The sequence below is a fragment of the Megachile rotundata genome, chromosome 15, assembly GCF_050947335.1.
Source record: "Megachile rotundata isolate GNS110a chromosome 15, iyMegRotu1, whole genome shotgun sequence".
NCBI lineage: Eukaryota > Metazoa > Arthropoda > Insecta > Hymenoptera > Megachilidae > Megachile > Megachile rotundata.
Window position 1 is genome coordinate 6,486,976 of NC_134997.1, and position 14,279 is coordinate 6,501,254.

General features: G+C 28.2%; 1 protein-coding gene across 1 annotated transcript in view; it reads right to left on the bottom strand.

The window, feature by feature from the left end:
• LOC100876585 (opioid-binding protein/cell adhesion molecule homolog) overlaps positions 1–14,279 on the bottom strand; it is a 657,546-nt gene that overhangs the window by 124,152 nt on the left and 519,115 nt on the right. The window lies entirely within an intron of this gene.

Here is a 14,279-nt window from a genome sequence, read left to right on the forward strand (position 1 = left end):
AAAAATTGAAGTTCCATCTGAATTGTACAGAAAAGAGTTTTATATAGCTACTTTTTAAATTGTAGTAAATAAAAATTTAGTTTTAAATTTTTAGTTAAAATTGCATTAATTGGAATTTTTGGTTCGAATTTATTGGCGATCGGTAATATAGTACTGCGCCATTTTGAAATGTCTGATTTCTCTGTTGATGTCTTTCTGCAATATAGCAAAATGTTTTTATATAGTATTGTGTATGTACTTTTATATGTACTAGTTAAGTTGTATGTATTTCATTAATTGTTTTCATATTAATTTTTAGATATTTCTTTGCGAATTATTAATGTAGTTATACTGCATTTTATACTGAATTTTAAATTACAAATAATTGAACTGATCATATAATAAGATAACTTTTTGCCGAAATGTTATAAATGATCGGATGAGAATTATTAAAAAATTTGATCAATAATTTTAAACATAATTTTCGTTGTCAGTTTTCTTTAAGTAACTATTCAATTAGCTTTAATTAAGGATAATATCAAAACGGATCTTATTTATACAGCACACCTTGTAGGTTGTCGATTTTAATGAATCAGATGTACAGGACGTACCATAATGTGTGTACATAATTTCAGTTACGAATGAAATTAAAAAATTTTGAAACTTTTATAGTTTCATTTTCTAAATTTTTAATTTTAAACTCTTTCAATTTGATAAATTCCTAAAATTCACAAATTGAAACTATGTAAATTTTTAATTTCTAGATTGGAAAATTTGTAGGTTAGATTATTTGAAATATTGGAAATTTGAAAATTAGAAAGTTTGTAATTATATTTTTATTTTTTAAACTTTATGAATGATTAAATACCTAAAATTCTAAATTTGAAAATTCGGAAATTCTTAATTGCCAAGTTCGAAAATTTGCAGATCAAAATAATTGAAATACTCGAAATTTAAAAACTTGAAAAATTTAGAAAATTTAAAATTAAACTTTTATTTTTCTAGCTTTCTAAATGACTAAATACCTAAAATTCTAAATTGAAAAATTTGTAAATTTAAAATTGCAAACTTTTAAGTTAAAAATTTTTGAAATTAAAACATATTAAATTAATTTCAATGAAAAATTTATTCGAACTTAACAACTGAAAAATATTTAATATCTGCAAATTTTCAGCACTATCCAATAAATCAAACATTGTCCAGAAACAATACACGATTACTAAAATCTCGAAACGGTATACAAATCATTTGATACCGGCGTTGAATCGATTACTGCAATTATGTCCACAAATAATGACACGGCCTGTACATTATGGTAATATCCGAATCCTTGTCGATTGGACCGTTATTTTCATTGGAACACGGAATTGTTGTGATACAATATTGATTGTTCTATATTCAGAAGGATTTACACGTGATATACTCCTGTTTATTTTGTTATATCACAGTTATTGCTGTTATCGAGATGTACACATCGTCGAGAGACGACGTTAAACCGGTGGATGCTGTCAATAACTCTTAAAAAAAAGAACGATCCATTAAAACGGGGTGCAGTATACGGGATGATAAAGAAATCGAGGGATTTTGAGTACGGATTTTTAGTTAGCATAGCTCAATCGAGCAGTATTACTATTTGAAACTGTGAGAGTTCAAATGAAAAATTGATATTAAAGATATACTAGAGACGAAGATTAGGTGAAAATCGAAGATTGTATTTGACAATCAATAGCTTAATGACTTAATATGCCTTGAGTCGAATTTTATTCATGGACTGACCTGATTTCTTTCTTTTAGATTTTCATTTTCACGGTTCTATTAATGCACGTATTTCATGAAATGTACAAAATACTTGTGTTAGGTTATAGTGATATAAGTTTATTTAATTCGTTTCCGTTTTAAGATATAGTGTTATGTTCATGAGCTAATAGAAGGTAGGCTTCCCTTGCGTGTAGAGGCAGTAAATATTATGACACTTTGCTTTCGATATTTTGAAATTTTCCAATTTCCATACTTTCATATTTTCGAATGGTTTAACTTTCAATTTTTTTAAATTTTCGCACATTCATCTTGTTCGCTATTTTGTTTTTTTTATATTATACGTATAATGGTTAGGTTATTATTATTATAGTGTAATGGTAGATTATGCAACTGTTCAATAGTTCAATGGTTTAATCGTTCAATTTTTCAATTTTTCAATTTTTCAATTTTTCAGTTTTTCAGTTTTTCAGTTTTTCAATTATTCAATTATTCCATTATTCAATTATTCAAAAATCAAATATTCAATTTTTCAGTTTTTCAGTTTTTCAATTATTCAATTATTCAATTATTCAATTATTCAATTATTCAATTATTCAAAAAACAAATATTCAATTATTCAATTATTCAGTTATTCAGTTATTCAATTATTCAATTATTCAATTTTCCAATTACTCAATTACTCAATTACTTAATTATCAAATTATTCAATTTTCTAATTACTCAATTACTCAATTATTCAGTTATTCAATTATTCAAATATACAATTATACAATTATTCAATTATTCAGTTTTTCAATTTTTAATTCTTCAGTTCTTCAATTCTTCAATTTTACAATTTTCGAAATGTCCAAAGTACATTTTTTAATTCTCATATTTCGATTTTTAAATTTCTACATTTTCAAATACTGAAATTCTCAAAATTTGAACCCTTTATATTCCGATGTATTTTCTAAATTGAAAAATTAAGAATTTTTAATTTTCAGTTACTTATAATTTCAGATGTTGAAATTTTTTAATTTCTTTAATATTTATATTTCCAATAATTCTATGTTCATTTCCATAGTTGCCTCCAGTTTTCAATTTTTCCAAGATCTCAGTTTGTACATTTTTATATTACTTTTAAATTCCCACATTCTAAGGTTTCGAAATTACCAAAACTATCCAACTTCCCAAAATTGCAGTTTTCCAACTTTGAAACTTCTCGATTGAGAATTTGAAAGTTCTACAAACATAAGTAATTTAAAACTTCCAATTTCAAAATTGGTAAACTTCTAAATCTTAAATTTTAATTCCTAAATTCATTAATCTCCAATTATCTAACTTTTCAAATTTACAGACTTCTTATTATTTGAACTCCTAGATTTCTGAAACTTTCTAAATATCCAAAATTTTTTAAATTTTATAATTTTCTTAACTTTCGTAATTTTCAAAAATTTCTTAATTTATGTAAATTTGTTATATTTCCTAACTTCTCTACATTTCCTTTATTTCGGAAGTTCTTCAGTTCTCGACTTTCCACTGTACTAAATTTGAAAATGGAAAAATATCTGAACTTTTAAATTCAAACATGTGAAAACTTCTGAACATCGAAACGTACCATTTTACCCTGCGTCACCGTTTCCCTAGGGAAGCCTGCCATGCTCACCATTGTATATATTTAAATGTACCGTAATTACTTACTGTGAAGTATTTATCTATAACGACGCAAGTACAAACTATCAATTTGCATATCCCTGATTTGATTCGATATATGGAAAGTTAACCTTAAAGCATATCACTAAATACGTATCTAACTTTAAAACGATACCTTTAATATCATTATAATTTGATAATTTACCTAATTGGATCATTACGTTACTATATTTTTCACATTGTTATATTTATTCAAACAGAAAAGTGTTCGAGGTTGTAATACAGTAGACTCTTGTTATGTTGCCACCAACGGTCAGTAAAAAGAATGCTTATAACCGGCAATATACCGTGTCGATTTAAAAGATATCACGATACGTATCTTTCCGAAGAAGCTCCAGCAGTCCACCCGAAAACGGCGATATAACGAGAGATCACTGTAAGTTGAATCAAAGAAAACCAAAAGGGGATGTTATCAATTTAGAATCGAATTTCTTATGTAGAAGGACGAATTTAACGATAGAGTGCTTATCAGATTGAAATCCACTTGAAATTCTGAACAGAGGATAGCCTTCTATCCTGTCTAACAAGAATCATTAGCCAAACGTGTAGAAATAACACTTCGCGAAAGACTTTGTTTCATTTGAAATAACGATTGCAATGAGCTTCAATCAACCGACGGATTAACCTACGACCCTTGTAGCTTTTTTATCTGACGGTAGAGTAACGTACCGATGTCAACCCACGAGTTGGCGCGTGAAGAGACTCAGGTGTTTAGAAAAGCTACGGCTCCAATTGGTGGGAATAGAAAAATGGACGCCTCACACGTATTTTCGGCGGTATATTGACACGAGGGGTTGCATAATTAGGCCAAATACAATGACACGCAAACGTCTCGAGAGTGAGATAGCGCGAATCGATGCAGTTGTTATTGTCATTATTCTTATTTGCCGATATGTAACGAAGTGTTCACGATAGGAGTTTCTTTTACTTCGAGTCGACGCACCAACTCGTAGGTTGATATCTGCAAAATAATTTTTATCGTGTTGTAGCGAATCGAGTGCTTAACTTTCGATTGTAATAATTTTCGATGGCAAAATTACAATTACGTTTCAGAAATTGTATCTTTACGTTCTCCTACTCTGTGCGCGTGACGAGATGGCATGCGGATCGAATCGAAGGCGTAATTTTGTGAATGATGGAGCATCTTGGCGAGCCACTTTTCTTGTATAGACAGTCTCGAGTTTAGCGGTTTTTGTGTTCGTCGTACCTAGATCGTAATTTACTTGTATAAATATCTGTGATGGAAGAAAAGTAGTTATTTTAAATACTAAGCAAATTAAGTGCTAAATGTTATCGAAAGTCGAACGGACTATAATCTATCATGCATGCATTTCAATTTCGTCGCTGATGAATTTAACTATCCAGAAAGTAAAAATTAGATTTCGAAACATATGAACGCGTGTGCTTCTTATTATAACAATAGACCGATCAATTTTGAAGTTGGGTAAAAATCAAAAAAACACAGAATTAATTTTTTCTTTCAGAATTAGGGTTGTTTTACAATGATTTTACAAGTTAAAATGTAAATTAATTTAATTTTGTTCATTTTTAGAACGTAAAAAGTTCTTTTATAGTTTTCAAACTTGTTTCATGATTTCAATTTTCTTTCATGTTTACTAACAGTGGGGGTTTATAAATATTCTATTAATAATGAGGGCATTAATTACAGTCTTCGCCGCCGGTGGCGCCACCAGCATCTCGTTGCTATTCAAAACATGTTTTCATAGCTTAATTTAATTTTGTTTATCGGGAAAAATTCAATATTATACTTTCTGTGGTCGTAAGCGGTTTATTTATCATTTAAAATGATTTAATTAAAAAAAGTAACTAAAAACTGCAGAAAGATAAATAAATTTAGAAAAGTAGCTACAAATAGCAGAGAAATGAACAAACTAAGTAATTGCAAATCAAAAAGTAAATCTAGCCATTTTTATTAAATTTTTAACAAACTGAGATTTTGCAAAACATTATTTTTCTAAATTATTTATTTAATTATTGAATTATTAAAAGCTTTTTCTTCAAACAATACTTCATTAAAAAATTACTTAATTTAAATACTGATTAATGAACTGAATCATTTTAAAATTATAATTCCAAATTAATTATTTAATTATTGAATAAATATGTAATAATATATAATCATATAATTAAATAGTTCATATGTTACATTTCAAAGTTCTTCAAACCTTGTTGCAGCGAATGCAACAAATTAACACAAATACAAATATCAAACTTAATTAAATAATTTTCTAAAAATAATAGTGAATAGTCCCGAATTTAATCGTCGATCCATATATTCAAGTCTATAATTAACATTTAACAGCGAATGATCCTTAAATTACACGTTCAAATCCAATTTCGATAGGCAGCTTGATTAATACGATAATTGACATTTTCGATCGACGAACTATTAATAACGACAATCGATATGTGAACGATGTATAATATCTTCCCTATCGGTTATATCCACCTACATGAACTAATATTTTACTGATCGTATCAAGTGATCTTTTAACTTAATTGCAAAGTTCGATTTTAAGTCTAACATTAAGGTTCTCCTTTTTAATTAAATATTTCTCAAGTTTCCATTTTTCGATACCTTGAACGTAACCTTATTTATCTAATTTTTCTAATGCATTAATGATAATATCTTACAAATTAAAATAAGAATAGAGTACCTGCATTACGAAACCTTGTTCCTGTTGTTAATTTATCACGTTACTATTAAATAAACAATTGCTATCTTTCAAAGAAAAGTGTTGTACAAACTTGTGTTCACATGTAATCTCTAGAGATAATGTTAACAATGTCAACAAATTTAAAATTAAATTTGTTAAACAAAACAAATTTCCAAATTTTAAAGTTTCAACTGAATTGATAAATTAAAACATATGACTGCTACATTCTTTTGTTTACCAAAGATATTTTGATATACAGAGTGGCTCACCACATTTTGCCATCTAGATTTGCGTCATTATTATTTCTCATAGCAAACAATGTTTCAGATGAAGTTGAATGGTTTTGAGAGGGGCATGTGCTGGTGGTATATTTTTTTTTTGTAGGTGGACGTGTAAAGGACATATGAAGGTCATTAATGTTTTTTTAAATGTAATCATATATTTTTTATTGCATCAGCTGATACTCCTTCATTTTCTTTACACAAAAGTATTAATCTATTTATGTGAAAAAATCATTAGTTTAGGAGATATTTTAATTTTAATGTCTAATTACAGAAAAGGTTTAATGTGGCGACCATTTGCATCAGAACACTTTCTGAATCGAGAAATTAATGACTTACTAACATTCCGTAGTGTATAATCTTTCTGCGTGTGTAGCACTTTTCCCAGTTTCAAATTAAACTGATAACATGTCTATCTTTTCTTCTTTAGAATAATTCATTATGAAGTGATAATTCACCGTACCGTCGTATTCACCGTATTAGAGACGTAACAGAAACTAAATTTCACTGTTACTGCGTAAGAAAAAAAAACAAAAGCCCACAATTCGTTTGGTGATACGTGACCTCTCAAAGCACGTAGAAAAACATTTGCTGCTCAGTTAGGGCAATTCATAATATTGACCAGAAAGTCACGATTTCCTAACAAGTTAGAATTAAAATATCTTCTAAATTAATGATTTTTTCACATAAATAGATTAATACTTTTTTGTAAAGAATATGAAGGAATATCAGCTGATGCAATAAAAAATATATGATTCCATTTAAAAAAACATTAACGACCTTCATATGTCCTTTACGCGTCCACCTACAAAAAAAATATACCACCAGCATTTGCCCCTCTCAAAACCATTCAACTTCATCTGAAGCATTGTTTGCTATGACTAATAATAGTGACGCAAATCTAGATGGCAAAATGTGGTAAGCCACCCTGTATATAATAAATCTCTAAATACTCTAGTAAATTTTTAATTTCAAGAAAAATGAAAAACTTTCATTCCATTCGGAGACAATCTATTCTTCACGCTCATCAGTATGCATAACGCATATCTCATTTGCATCTTTGTGTACATATAAAGTATCCCGAATTCACAGACACGTGGACATACACATCTATCGATGTCAATCCATGAGGTGGCGCGTGACCCAGGCGTTTAGAAGAGATGCTATTGGTCAGAATAGAAAAATGGACTCGCACGTATTTTCAGGGGTAGATTCGAGCGGTTGCGCAATTAGGTCAGAAACAATGACAGGCAAATGTTTTGAGAGATAGTGCGAATTGCAGTTGTTGTCATTATTCTTATTTGTAGAAATGTAACAAAGTGTGAGGAGCATATTTTACGTCACGCGCCATCTCGTGGGTAGACATCTGTGCACAGACACGGAGTACACGATCACATATGACAATTTAGAGATCGTTAGATAGTTATTGTTGTTATCGATAGATCTCACGATATGAATGTTAAAGGTCAGATAGGATAAACTACATGATAGAACTCTTGTTAAACTATTTTTTTTTTCAACACACTGAACAGATTATTCAACTATTTATTTAACGAATTCATATTAGAAAAGTATAAATATTTATTTATTGAACAAGGTGAATGAGTTAAATATTCTGTGTTAATTGCATAAAATTCGTGTCAATTGTAATTGTAATTTGTATATTAATTTTTAAAATAGTCTTGAAAGAGTTAAACATTTTTTGTTTTGCATAACTGCAACTTTCAGTTTGAAATTTCTCATGTGTTGATATTTAAAAGAATTTTTATAAGAATTATTAATTGAAATAACTTTTAAAATAGGTTTTGTGTCAAAAGCTTACTGAAATCCATGAAGTTAAAATGTTATATGAATATTATAAAAGTGAAATATGTGTGAAATAGTGTTCTTAAATTTTTAAATCCTTGCATTTATAGATCCCTGTATTTCTACATTTCTGTATACCTATATTTTTCGATTTTTATGTTTGTAACTTTCTTTATTTCTAAATTTCTATATTTCTAGTTTTCTATATCCCAAAATTCCAATTCTAAAATTGGAGTTGAAATTTTAATTCTAAATTTCTTAGTATGTCTATTCTTTGTTTATTTATTTCTCAATAGATTTCTATATTTTTAGATTCCCAGATTATGTTCCTATATCTCCATGTTCCCAAATTTCTACAATCCTAGGTTCTTGTAGGATATTAGTATCTCTACATTATGTCTCCAGATTTCTATATTTCAAAATTACCAAGATTCCTACATTCCCTTACTACTAGGTACAAATAAAATAAAAGTTAAAAAATCTCTATCATAAAATTGGACTCCAATATCAAAATCTTTCAAATTTAATATTTTCACAATTTAAAATTATTCGAGTAATCTGTACATATTCAGAGTAAACGAGCAGTTAAATAGTTTATTATTCAAATGAAAATTAATGAAATTTCCACTCGATTTCTAATAATATAAAATAAGAATTACTCCAAATAAGAATTTTTATGGGCAAAGTCGCCTAATATGAAACCTCATATAAATTACTTGAAAACACATAACACTTTCATTAAATGAAAGATTTAAATGCAAAATGAATTAGACTTATTAAAAATAAGGTATGCAATCTTTTAGTAGAAATACAAGATTTCACTATCAAGTAAAGATAAAAATAATACAAATATACGTTTGAGAGCCCGATGATATTCAGTGTATAAAATTAACTTAAGTGTGTAAAGCGTCATCGGTCCGCAAAGATGAAGAACTACATTTCGATTCGTGGAAAAATACAGGGAAGTTTCAGATTAACTTGTTCACCCGACTCGTAGTAGCAATTTCCGGGCCGCCATATTTGGAAACAATAACGTTATAACTATCGAGTAGCTTCAAGGTTGAATCTTCGTTATTTAACGATGTACAACTAGTAAGTCAAACTCCGTTGCACGCACTGTGTAACAGAATACACGAAAATGATTATACACCCAGCATCGTTGAGGTCTTTATAATTTAATCGAACCGCTTCAAAAACTTCCTGCGACGTATTTCGCAAATATGCGATTGCTCAGGTTTAATCGATTTCGAAGCCAATGTGCGGATGAAACACGCGCACGGTTAGTTACGAAAAGAAAACTGCAACTTTTAAAAGCTTAGTAATGGTAAGTTGAGATCGCATGTTAGGGGAGGTTTTCGTATTAGGCAAGTTTACTATAACCTTCAAAATTTCTGTAATAGTTCATTCTTGAGAAAAAAGAAAAAGTAAATATAGTTTAATAAACCTTGAATCGCAAATCACATCATCCCTTTTGAAATCTTAGTATTAAGTTAATATCACATATTAGGAGAGGTTTTCGCATTAGGCAAGTTTGCAGCGTAACCTTCAAAATGGTTCCCGTAATAGTTTAGACTCGTGACAAAAGTAAATAAAGACAATTTAGTAAACTTTGAATCGTAAATGAAGCTATCCCTTTTGAAACCTTAGTATTAAGATGATATCGCATATTAAGAGAGGTTTTCATATTAGGCAAGTTTACTATAACCTTAAAAATTCCTGTAATAGTCTTGTGAAAGAAGAACTAAGTAAAGACAGTTTAATGTTGAATCTTGAATCACAAATCGCCGTTTGCAATAACAATGTTTACGTAAATGTTTCTTATTACGTTTAAAAGTAGATATACTATTTTCTTAGACGGAAACCTTGTAACGAGTAAAACGCATACATTTGAAAGAAGGATAAAAGTTTGAAATCTTTGTTGAAATGAAACTTCAGCACAGTTTTCTAGTTAATTAAAATGGATCAGTGGAAACATAATACCGTAGGACATCGGTATGAAAGAACGTAGAATTAGTTAAGTTTGAGATATACACTTTCTTGCAAGAAAGTGCGAAATCTTGTATCGAGTGGAACGGTCAACGCATACATTCCAGAATGTATGGAAAGCCTGAAATCTATGCAACGTGCGATTTGCTTTTAATATCTTGAATCGTCGTAACTCGAGAATATTTCATCATGATGGTACTTCAATTTAGGTCGTTGAATTTATAGCGATTTGCACTGGTAGCTTTCACGGAAATGGAAAAAATCACGTTCCATTTAAAAAATAGCTTCGATGCCTTGTAAAAGGAATATAACGATAAAAGTCGGTTACGTGTGTACCTGCATCATACGCATTCATTAAAATTGAATAGAAAAACGTTCAGACCGCATTTAGTTCTTTCGTTTGTAGTGCAAAATCGTACAAAAAATACGATAATTGGACTGCGGATGTTTATTCAAACATGTGCAAAATCTTTATTAGAACGTTTGAAGTATTGCAGTGTCCAAATTCACAGATTTCTATATTTTATAAGTTATATACTCTTCTCGTACTTCTTTTTATATTTTCTTTCATCAAGTTTTAAGTTTTTATGTTAATAATTTGTTAGATGCGTTAACGATCTTTTGTCTGTACAAATACGTAAATATTCACATTTTAACTAGAAATATAATGTAGAAGTGGTTACACTTAAAAATATTTAAACATTCATATTCTCAATGACAAATATGTAGAATATTGGTTCAAATTATAATTTCGCAGGATGCAACCACAAAAACATTCAATCTTAAAGTATTAAAGTAATCAATCAATAACACATTTGTAAAGTACATTAAAAATTTTTAATAATTGACATTGCAAACTTTTAAACTGTAAAGTTTCCAAATTTTTAAACTTGAAAGTTATCAAATTTCCTTCTCATTTGAAAATAATGAAAGATAATTTTTAAAATTTGGAATTTGCAAACTTTGAAGTTTGATAGTTATTAAATTTCAGAATTTGCAAACTGACAATGAGAAGTTTACTGGCTTTTAAGTTTCAAAATTTGCAAACTTAGGAGCTTGAGAACTGTGTGATCTCACAATTTGTAAACTGAGAATCTTAATAGCTTTTAAACTTCAGAATTTGCAAACTTGGTGATTTGACAATTGTTAAATCACAGAATTTGCAAATTTGATAGCATGAAAATGGTTAAACTTCCAAATTTGCAAACTTGATAGCTGAAAATGGCCAAATTTCATAATTTTCATAGGTCAAAGCTTGAAAATTATTAAAATTCAGAAATAGCAATGATCAAAGCATCAAGATTGTTAAACTTCATCATTTGCAAAGTTTAAGGATTGAAAATTGTTAGACTTCAGAATTTGCAAAGTTCACAATTTAAAAATTGTCAAACTTCATAATTTGCAAAGTTCAAAGCTTGAATATTTTTAAACATAAGAGTTTGCAAAGTTCGGAGCTTGACATGTTCAAGTTTCAGAATTTACAAAGTTCAAATCTTGGACATTATTAAAATTCAGAATTAGCACAGATTAAAGCTTGAAAATGGTTAAAATTCGGAATTTGCAAAATTCATAACTTTAAAATAGTCAAACTTCAGAATTTGCAAAGTTCAGAGCTTGAAAATGGCCAAATTTCATAATTTGCAAAGTTCAAACCTTGAATGTTTTCAAACCTAAGAATTTGCAAAGATCAGAGCTTGACATGGTCAAATTTTATAATTTTCAAAGTTCAAAGCTTAGAAATTATTAAAATTCAGAAATGGCAATATCAAAGCTTCAAAATTGTTAAATTTCATAAGTTGCAAAGTTTAAAGCTTCAAAATTGTTAACCTTTAAAATTTGCAAAGTTCCAAACCTGAAAATCCTTAAATAGCAGACTTTGCATACTAAAAACCTGAAAATACTAAAATTGCAAAGTTTGCAAACTAAAACCCTGAAAATATATAAATAGCAGACTTTGCATACTAAAAATCTGAAAATACTAAAATTGTAAAGTTTGCGAACTAAAAACCTGAAAATATATAAATTACAGAGTTTGCAAACTAAAAACCTTAATAACTATCAAACGACAAAGCTTACGAACTCAAAGCCTTGATATTCGAAAGAATTATGCCTCATGCGACGCCATCTTCCCTGCGACGCCATTTTCTCTGTGCCGCCATTTTATGTGCGTCAGCGTCCATTTAAGATGATTACGTATTTTCCACCATTTATTTATCAAATATCTTTACGCTTCCGTTTCGAAAAGACAAATAAAAACGTTTATCCTCGTAATAAACGACATGATACATAAAAACGACATGTTACGAATTGTGCGTGAATGCATGTGATTACGAACGAACGAAATCATGTATAGATAATTGTATTATAAATCGATGGTGTGCAATGATGTTCCTTTAACATAGTTAACTTAAGCAAAATAATATCGATCACAAATCATCAGCTGGTTGTGAGTAAATGTTAATTAAGTATCCACCGTTTAATGTGGAGTTATAGATGTACAATTGTCGGCAAATTTGAACGGGATAATTTACGCTGGTACAAACGTTACGATAAGTTCATTGATCCAGTTCAATTCCAGAGCAAATTTCTAAACTAGAAGAAGTAAAGAATCGGCATAATCATAGAATAATTATCGTGATTTATGTCAATTTCCATTGTTATCTTGCTACTTTTTATCACTTTAGTGTCACGATATTTCGATTTATAGTTTGATATTCCTTGATGGTAGGAATACTATCGAGAATTTATGGTAACAAGTAAATAGCTGGATTATAACTTTTTTCTTTTTTATTTTTATAAGGTTGCTGATGAGTAATGACGTTTTATCGTCACAATGAAAAATTTTGTCAAAAATAAAATTTAAGAGGGTGGTTCAATATTTGTTGAAAATTATTTTTTATTTTGTTAAGAATTATTTTTTGTTATCATATGATGTTAATTTGCACAATGTTTAATAGTTTCCTGGAAATTTCTTAATTTCTAGATTTTAAGTTTTGTAAATTGTAAATTTGTTACTTCAGTTTTCAAACTTTATAGTTTTTTAATATTTGGATTTCTAATTCTTCAAATTTCCAAAGTTCTAGATTTTGGGACTTCTAAACCTCTATATTTGCAATTTTCTACATTTCGAATTTTCACCCTCTTAAATAATGAAATTATCGAAATTCAAAATGTGCAAATCGAGTTTCTCAGTGTTCAAATTTTCAGACACCTAAATTCTGAAATAAAATTCCGATTTCGCAATGTCCGGATTTTCATATCTCTTAATTCTGAAATTCTGAAATTAAATGGCGATTTCTCAATGTCCAAATTTTCATATTTCTAAATTCTGAAATTCCAAAATATTCCGACTTCTGAGTGTCCAAATTTCCATATTCTTCCACATATATAAATTGTATAAATTGTTAAATTATCAAACTTTCGAATTTTCCAATTTCTAAATGTGTACATATTCACATTTCAAAATTCTCAAATTATCAAACTTCTCAAATGTCAATTTCTAAAAGTCAAAATTTACAAATTTAAAAATTCCTACTAGTTAAATTTTAGATGCTAAAATTTTCGAATTTTTAAACTGTATATCTTTGAATCTGAAACTCCGAATGTTTCGAATTTGTATTTTTACAAGTTTTCAAATCCTTAAGCTTTAAATTTAATGTTTCGTTTTTTTTAACATTTCTGTTCGCAAATTTTTTAATTTCTATATTTTTAATTATCAAAGTGTTAGGTTTTGAAATATAAAATTTATCAAATTTTTTAATTCTTTGATTTATCGATTGTGAAATGTTGAAATTCAAGAATTTAAAAATCATTTAGTTCAGAAATTTTGAAAAAGCACTCAATTATTATTATTTATAAAGTAATGAGATATTAAAAATTTAAAGAAATATCAATGTTTTAATGCAATATTAAAAATACAATGAAATATTAATAATTTGATCAAATAATAATGATTTAATTGAATATTAATCATTTAATAAAATATTAGTAATTTAGCAAATATTAATAGTTTTATAAAATATTAATAATTTTACTGAATATTAATCATTTAAAAAAATATTATTAACTTGATAAAAATTTAATAACTGTAGACAATACG